Genomic DNA, 9877 nt, shown 5'->3' on the forward strand with positions numbered 1-9877 from the left:
ACCACCGCCACCACCTCCGACCACCACCACCACCACCACCACCGATACTACGTAATTGCACCACCAATACCAGCCACCCTACCATCCAGCACCACCACTGTCGACCACCGCCGACCAAAACCAGCACCACGACCGCCCACCACCACCACCTCCCAAAAATACGATGAAACCGATTTTGGTTTCATCATAAATACGATGAAACCGATTTTGGTTTCATCTTGGTTTCGTGAGAAATCACCTGCAAGAAATTTTTTAAGAGGTATTATACATCTTCATGGATAGAAATACATTGTTGAAATACGATGAAACCGATTTTGGTTTCATCATAAATAAGATGAAACCATAATTGGTTTCTGCGCTTCAACAGCAATACCACCAGTTATGTCTCAATACCCATTACTCAGCTTCACCTGGTATATCAACAATACCAGCAGCTACACTTTCACACTGCCAATCTGAAAGCGGCGGCAGCAACATCTCCTAGATGACTCTACTCAGCTCCACAATCCAATTCACCACCTTCAATTGCTTCCCATTTTAATTCTAGCCATCATTTTTCTCTATAATCCAATCCAGAATTATAAGATGAAACCATTTCAGTTCATGCAACTTCTTTTTCTCTCGGCAATAGTGGTATCTCCCATCTGCATCTTGTTCAATTCAAGAATCTATTACAGCTCGATACATTGCATCCACTATGTATTGCACAACTGCTCCAGCTAACTGCATCCAACCCTTGAAGCTCAAACCATACTTCCCTTCTAGTCTATCATCTGCAATTCAGACATTTTTCTGCGCTTCAACAGCAATACCACCAGTTATGTCTCAAGACCCATTACTCAGCTTCACCTGGTACCTCTTTCCATCTAGGTTTACAGGCAATTCCTCATTTTATTGCAGCACTTCATTGCACCTGCAACTACAGATTCACTTCAATCTCATCCTTGGCTTCACTGCAAACACACAAGTTCCACTCATTACAGCTTCAGTTAACTCAACTGACTGAAACCATTACTCCATAGTTGTAGCTTCTGCAACAGTCACCAACTCCAGTTCCATTGCAACTGCAGCCAGGTCCTGTAGTTCAATTCTTGCAACTTTACATCTCCTTCCACAAACAAAACCACCTGCGATGCTTCCATTAAACTCTCCACCAGAAACTGCAATTGAACTTCAGGCCTGCACTTCTTTCTATCTCGCAATCCCTTCTAAACAACAACAACATGACAGACTATCCCGTCCTCCAAATTCTGCACATACTAACTTCCATTACATCCATTATGCAACCACACTTCTTTAATTCAGTTCGACTGCTCGTCTAATGTAGCACTACCTCCATTTCAAACTCCATCAGCAACAACTTCAGTTTCAATTCAACCACCTGTAGCAGCAACTCCAACTGCCTGCACTTGAGCATCGAACATATCCAGTTAAATGCAAGCATAACATCTCCTCCTTGAGCTGTACCTGCAACTTCACAACTGCCCCACCTCAGTCACAGATTCAACACCACCATCATCTGCCAATTCTTGTTATATGCCCAACCATCATCTCTGTAACATCACTGGTTCATTTCAGCTGCAGTTCTCTTTGCAGTTCAAAACCCATTAGATCCTGTAATTTTTACCTATCCTAACATACATCTAGGTTCAGGCCTTTCAAAGCACAACTCCTCCTTCTTGCAGTTCCATCAGTAACTCCAGTTCATCTGTGACTTCATTCATTCAACTACTTCAGTTAAGCATCAGTTACACAATTTGCAAACCTTCTATTCCCTGTAGCTCATAACCATCACTCCATCTCAGTTTCTAGCTTCAGTCTCCGCCATCATTAGCAACATTATCTTCAGCTTACTGTCGCCGCTGCTATCTCCATGTATTGTTCTCAAAAGAAACAGCATAAACAAATCAAACCCATCTACAATTCTTCTCAATTGCAGCATTTCCAGTTTCAAATCTCAGTTCAAGGAAACCCTAATACGACCCCATCTTCTCTGAATCGAACCAAAACTTCCCTTGTTCAACTGGAAATCAAATCCAAGTTAAACCCATCTTCTAAATATTCACAAACTCTTCGAATCGAATACCCATCTTTAACAAACCCATTTTCTCCTTTTCATTTTCTGATTTCTTCTCTGATATCCACAGCAACAGAAACATCTTCTCAATCCCTTGAATTTCTCGGTTCAGAACTCAATAGTTCCTTCCATCCTCTCTCAAGATCGGACTCAATTTCATCTTCAATTTTCTCCTGCTTCAATTGTACTCATCAGCAGCAGAATCAATTCGTCACCAACCCATATATGTTCTTCTTGTTCTTCAATTGTAATTACAGTTGCAACCCTAATTTCACCAATTTCTTCATCCGATCTTACAGAATCATCAAAACATCACCAGATCCACCTGTGTTTCCTTCTGATTTTTAAAATGAAACTATGGTTAGGGTTTTGATTATGGTTGATGTGACGTGAAGAGGAGTTGGGGATGGTGATGTTTACGGTGGTGGAAATGGTGTTGGTGGTGAAGGAATTGAAGGAGGCGGAGGAGGGTGGTGGTAGTGGTGAGATACGGACGTGTAGTGGTGTGTCGGGGGAGAATAAAATTATTGTTGGTGTTCGTGGAGATCCATTGTTGCTGCTGGTGATGATGGTGGTGGGAGAAGGAGACGGAAGAAAGAAGAAAAAAGAAATCAGAGGAGAAGAAGAATAAGAAAAGGTCAAAAGGGCATGTTTGGCTTTTTTTAAAATAACAAAAACTAAATTTACTCATTATTATTTGACTTGGGGTTTTTTTCCCAGTTTTATTTGAAACGGTTTTTATTTGGTAGAAATAATATGACCTGTTTTTTCTTATCACTAGTTTGTTCACCTAGGGGTTTTGTCAGTAGGAAACAAATTTGGTTTTTCGGGGGTCAATGTATTTGCATGATACGGCTTACTTTATGCTTCAGCAGGATCAGTAAGGTACAGAATTCTGAGCAAGAGCTCTACTTTATTATAGCTTCACCCATTTTGTCTGCGCGATCTAGAAGTGCATGTATTGACTAGGCGTGCCTTTTTGCAGTTTTTTTTTTAAGTATCACGGGTGTTATTTACGAAGGAAAAAGAACTGATTGAAAATCTTAAATTCTTACCGTCTGACTGGTGTTAGTGTTTTAAACATTGCTCATGACGGATTCAGATCACTACAACAAAAACATATAATGGATCGTTCTTAAAAACAATGATCTAAATACTTGTTGTCTGTGATCTTTGCCGGTATAATATAAAGGGTGATCTATAGATCACAACTCTCCTTCAATGACAAGTGTGATTAATGAAACTTTTTAAGTGTCTGTTATCATTGAGAAATTGCTTTCTTCCTGGTCTGAGTACAAGAAGAAACTGAGACATGAGACTGGTGAAGTCACTATGGTTGATTTGGGTAAAAAGATTCAAGTAGAAGAATTGTTGTGCTCCAAGGACAAAATTGTGTCTTTTCAAGGGACATGTCTATCAAAGCTCATATGATTGAACATAAATTTTCCAATGCTAAAAAGGTGAGAAGAACCGAAACAACTCCAAGAATGCTTCTCACAAGAAAGGTATGTTTCAGAAACCTAAATCTAATAAAATTAAGGGTGCTTGTTATGCTTGTGGAGGTACTGGCCATATGTAGGTTCACTGTAGAAACCGTAAGGACCTTAAAAAGAAAAATAATGCTAATTTGGTTGAAAACAACAAGGATGAATTTTTTGGTATGGTGTCTGAAGTAAATTTGGTAACCAATGTGAGAGATTGGTGGGTAGACTCTGGGCTACCAAACATGTGTGTGGAAGCAGAGATATGTTCACCTCCTATAATAAGGTAGGGGAAGGCGAGAAACTCTATATGGATAACTCATCTGCAGCTGCGGTTGTAGGAAAGGCAAAGTTGGGCTCAAGCTCACTTCTGGCAAGACTCTCACATTGAATGAAGTTCTTCGAGTTCTGGACATCTGAAAAAATCTTGTTTCTTGTGGTATTTTAGATGATAAGGGTTTTTAAATTGTAAAATAGAATCCGGGAAATGTGTTTTCACCAAGAGTAAGGATTATGTAGGTCAGGTTTATAAGACTGAGGGTCTATATAAGCTTAATGTAAACTCTGCTACAATGAATAAGATTGATTCTTCTGCTTATGTTTGTGTGTCTTTTAATGTTTGGCATGGTAGACTTGGACATGTAAATTATAAGTCAATGCATAAACTGGCTAATTTAGGCTGCATACCCAAATTTAGTTGGAAAAGGAACACAAATGTGAGATATGCGTAGAATCAAAGTTTGCTAGAAGACCTTTTAGCAAAAATGTTCATAGAAATTATAAACCCTTAGAATTAATTCACTCAGACCTAGCTGACTTGAAATCAGTTCAAACTAGAGGTGGTAAGAAATGGTTTGTTACTTTTATAGATGACTGTACGAGGTATTGTCATATTTATTTTCTTAGAGGTAAGGATAATGCCTTAGAAGCCTTTAATATGTATAAACTAGAAGTTAAAAACCAATTGAATGCTACCATTAAAAAAATTAGGTCTGACCGTGGTGGTGAATACAAAATTCATATAGGATATTTTTGTGTAGAACATAGCATAATACACGAGGTTACCCCTCAGTCTAATGGTATAGCTGAACGTAAAAATAATTATACCCTTAAGGATATGATGAATGTCATGTTAATTATCTCAGGATTACCTTCGAACTTGTGGGGGAAAGCTATCCTTTCAGCTTGCTATATCCTGAATAGAGTACCCTTTAAAGGATCATATAAAACTCCATATGAATTGTGGAAAGATAGACAACCTTTTTTTGCATACTTCAAAGTGTGGGGGTGTTTGGCTAAGGTTGCCATCCCTCCTCCTAAGACAACCAAGATAAGACCCAAAACTGTTGATTGTGTCTTCATAGGGTATCCTGAGCATACTACTGCATATAGATTTATGGTTGTGAGTTCTGAAATTTCTGAAATTGGTATGAATACTATTATGGAGTCTAGGGATGCTGTGTTCTTTGAAAATGTTTTCCACTGAAATCTGACTCTCGTAAGAGAGGTGTTGATCCCCTAGATGTCTCTTCAACCAGTCAGACTTTACCTTTATATGAATATGAAGTAGAGATTGAGCCTAGGAGAAGTAAAAGGGATGAAACCAAAACCTCCTTTTGATCTGACTTCGTAACATGCCTAGCCGAGACTGATCCTCAGACTTATAGAGAAGCCATGACTTCTTCTGAAGCTCCATGGTGAAAAAAGTATATTATTAGTGAAATGGAATCCATCAAAGAGAATGATACGTGGGTTATGGTAGATTTACCTCCAGGGTGTAAAGCCATAGGATGTAAATGGGTCTTCAAGAGGAAACGTAACATAGATGGAACCTTTAAAAAAATACAAGGCTAGGTTATTAGCTAAAGGCTATAAACAAAAACAAGGTGTATATTTCTTTGATACTTACTCACCTGTTACAAGAATTACTTCCATTAGGATGTTAATTGCTATAGCTGCGGTTCATAACCTAGAGATACATTAAATGGATGTAAAGACAACTTTTCTAAATGGTGAATTAGATGAAGAAATTTACATGGAACAACCTGAGGGCTTTGTAGTGAAAGGTTGTGAAAAGAAATTTTGTAAACTGAAAAAATCTTTGTATGGATTGAAACAAACACCTAAACAATGACATGAAAAATTTGATCATGTAATGTTTTCTAGTGGTTTTAAAATCAATGAAGGATTGGAGCGGGAGTATCAGCGGCTGCTCATCGTCGCGAACGCAAAGAAGGAGGCTTAGGACCAGCTTATGGCGGACATGGGCCGTATTACCCAGGAGTTGAAAGCCGCTCGGGATGCTGCTGAGGAGGTCAATGTGCGCTTAACCAGGAATAAGGCCGACTTGGTGGCTCTAGATATTTTCTAATGATGGTTCCTAAACAATTTATTTATCTGTTAGTGGGTTTGAAACAATTTATCTCTTTGTTGAGGAATTTATGGTTTGTTTTTCTTTATGGGATATGCATTTTCTGGTTTGACTATATTTATTATTATGGTTGGATGTCGCTGAATATGTTGTTCACTGTGTTTTCCTATAAGTATGAGTGAATAAGTTTGACGTTCTTCATATATATTTTCGTTGTTTGTTCATTCTTTGGTTGCTAGCTATATTTCTGCAGCTGATGGCTCGTCGTCTTCATGGGTATACTTTGGCCCTAGCTCCGGTGCCGACGCTGGTTGTTCCTTACGAAAAGAGTCATGAGCTGACTCGTATACTATTGGTAAAGGCTGAAGTGGAGATACTTAGGGAGGTCAGGATGGTAAACAGGGTGACTACTCGTACGCTTTTCGACGAGAAGCATGAGACTTATTCGATGGTCCGAGATGTACAGATGTCTGGACGTATCACTTCATCCGTTCAACGTGCCTTGGATGACGCTATAGCTGCTCGAAATAAAGCTGAATACTTGTTTCAGGAGGCGCTAATTATGACGACGGATATTGAACATGCAGTAGTCGACTGCTATGATTTCATTTCTCAACAAGCGGGTCCAAACCTTCGCGGATGCACTTTAACTTTGTGTGGTGTATCTGTTCTTATCCATCCTACTGATATGAAGGCGGAGTTAGCACGTTTGCTAGTTTTGAAATATGAAGTTGGTATGTTGCAGACCACTCGCCTGATGGTTTTGGATAAAACCCGGAAGAATATAATGAGCATATGGAAATGTTGGTCATAGCTCAGCAAGCTGGTGCTTCTAGTGAAGTCATGCGTGAAGTTCATCAAGTGTTGGAAGAAATGCGTAGCACTTTTACTGACTCTACTACTCAATACGGGGAAGCTCAGTTGATGATACAAGACTTGGACGAAGACATTTCCCACTGCCGTTCTCTTGTTGCCGGCTCTTCTTCGTTATCTTAAGGAGTCCCCCCCCCCTTTTCTTTCTTCGAGTTATATAAATATTATTTTCCTTTTTTTTGGCAATAAGTATTATCTTGATTATCGTGTTATTTGGATTGTATATGATTTTGTTGTAGTTAATTACTGAAACATTGTTAAAGCTTTCTTCTCTTGTCCATTTATCCGAGTTATGGCTGATCGCGTTAGATTGGTTCTTGAGATGAAGTGTCTAAGTCATCTTCTCCGCGTGATGTGCCTTGCTCGAGATAATTTTGAAGTTGACAATGCAAGTTGGCATGAGCAACTATCTGCTGCGGATCACCTTGTGAAGAGGATTCAGAGTGAAGGCGGTCTTCCTGATTTATCACTTCTCGAGCATCGTGGTTATTGTCGTGAGCAACACATGCTTACCCATTTTCGTTGTGTTGAGGCGTATCGTAGCGTGAGGTCTATTGAGGCCGCTTTATCTGAAGTTCGATTAGCATTACATGTATTACCATGATTTTTTTTTGGGTAGTTATGACGGTAGTGATGAAGTAATAATAAATGCATCATTGTACAAATTTCTTATAAATAGACTTTTAGTGTTGGTATGATGTTTTATTTTCTAATTCTGCTTATTGTATTTTCACTAAGTTTCATATGGCTGAGCGCTTACATGGTTATGCGTTAGCTCTAGTTTCTGTGCCAACATTGATATCCCCTTTTAGGAGAGGTTCTGAACTAGACTGCTTACGGCTTGTGAGAGCTGAGATAGAATTAATCAGATAGAGGAGGCTGGCGGGTCGTGCGGAGGCACGCGCTCAGTTTGTCCAACGATATGAGGCATTTTTAAAAGCTCTGGAAATTCAGTCGTCCGGACCAGTTTCTTTTGAAGTGCAGAGTGCCTTGGATGATGCTGCTTCCGCCCGACATGCAGTTGATCAGTTATTACGAGACATAAATCGTGCTTTGTTAGACATTGATCAGGCTATTGCGGATTATAATGTTGACGCCGCTCATCTTCCCAGTCGCCGCATGCATGGTTATGCTTTGTCTTTATGTATGATACGTGCCTTGATGTATCCTTTGCTTAAGCCAGTGGAACTGGCACGACTGTTGGTGTTGAGGAGTGAATTGAGAGCTTTGCGGACTCAAAGGTTAGTTGTACAAGGGCATGCTCGCAGAGTGCTGGAGGAGCAAGAGGAGACTTCCCAAATAGCTCATCAAGGTAACGCATCTGATCGGATTTTATTCGAGGTGAAGCAAGTGCTGGGCGATCTTGGAGTAGCTTTAGCTGTAGCCACCACTTAGAGTGAAGAGGCGCTTGTGATGATGCAAGATGTGGACCAAGAAATTGCTCATTGCCGCACGTTAATTGCTGTGAGTCGACTTGAAAGTTACCCCCCCCCCCCTTTTTTTTGGTATATAACTTAGTTTTGTAAAAAAAGATTATGGTCTTGTTCTTGTTCAAGTTTTAATGGAAGAGTCAGTGAATGAGTTACGTTTGTCTCTAAGGAAACGAAAGGTAGAACTATTACAGGCTATTGTCACTGGTAACACTCGACTTGTACAAGAGTGTGAGGGGGTGTTTGGAGTCAGCCAAGTGCGATATTTTCAAGCTATGGATCTTTACGCGGACCGACTGAGCACCAGTCGGATTGACCCCTCGATAAGAAATGTGATGGACGCTGATGAGGCTCTTGAGGCATTTATAGATGCTCGTGGTCGGATGGAACACATGGAAGATATCCTGGCCATTGCTCGCGTTCGATTGAGGCGCGCGAGCTCAGTTCTTTCTTCGTTCATTTAACTTATTTTACTGCGTTTTTCATCCCCCCCTTTTTTTACGCTTTCCTTGTCTTGGGTGTGTGGAAGTTTTTCTTTTAAGAAAGTTCTCATTATAAAATTCTGTGTTGTTTTGTTGTCTCAATCAATGAATTCTGCATATTCTACTTGATTGGCTTGTCAATTTTATCATGTCTTTTAATGTGTTTGTCCGCGCATCTCATCGAGTTGTAGGCGTATCTGATAGACGCATTTATGTGTCTATTTTGTTCTCAATATTCTGTATTGTTAGACTCGATTAAGTACTTATTGTGTTATTTTGTGTTTTTGTAGATGTTTTTAGAGAAATAAGCCTTTGCGGCGAAATGAGCTCAAAAAAGTGATGATTTACACCCCGGAGAAAAGTACTAAAGGCACCCCAGAAATGCACCGGAAGCGTCCCAGAAATGTACCGGAGGAACCCAGAAAAATTACTATTTCCACCCCAAAATTACTATTTCCACCCCAATTGCTAAAGGGACACCCGTACAGGATTAGGGGGAGGACACTCTTCTTCTCATAATTCAAATTTCATTTTTGGCGGGAAAATATATTCTCTCTCTGGCAGATTTTCAATCAACAAAATGAAGGTGTTGTGGTGCGATTCAATGGCTAAAAATTGGTAGAAAGATGTGATATAGCTTAAGGAATACAGTATGTGTGTCAGAATCGATCGAATTTGGCTAGAATCTGCTAAACAAGTCATCATCAGAGAACATGGCAGTCACGGGTTTGAGAGGATTTTTTGAGGGATTCGGACGTGTTATGATGATGCATGGAGGACTCTAGCACACTTTTGGACCGTGTAGAAGCTAAATAAGGGAGTATCAGAGGCTGTTTACGCGTGGAGAATCATTTCAGGGAAGAAAATATTCGGAAAATATTTTCTTTAAACACCGAGTAATGAAGATTATATGGAGTAATTGAGGGAGATTCAACGAGCTGTAGGTGTATAAATATGTTCCCTGGGAGTACTAGAGAGGCTTTCGAGAGTTTGGGGTCTATAGGAGGAGTGTAGACTCCACAGGAATTGAGAGAAAAATTGACAGAGAAACTGCTGCTGCTGCTGTCTGAAGAACAAGGAATCGGCCACGGTTTCTTCATCCGATGCGCAACAGTTTCTTCATCTTCGCAACAGTTTCTTCAACCGATTTGCAACAGCATATT

Source organism: Papaver somniferum, chromosome 5 (assembly GCF_003573695.1).
Source record: "Papaver somniferum cultivar HN1 chromosome 5, ASM357369v1, whole genome shotgun sequence".
Taxonomy (NCBI): domain Eukaryota; kingdom Viridiplantae; phylum Streptophyta; class Magnoliopsida; order Ranunculales; family Papaveraceae; genus Papaver; species Papaver somniferum.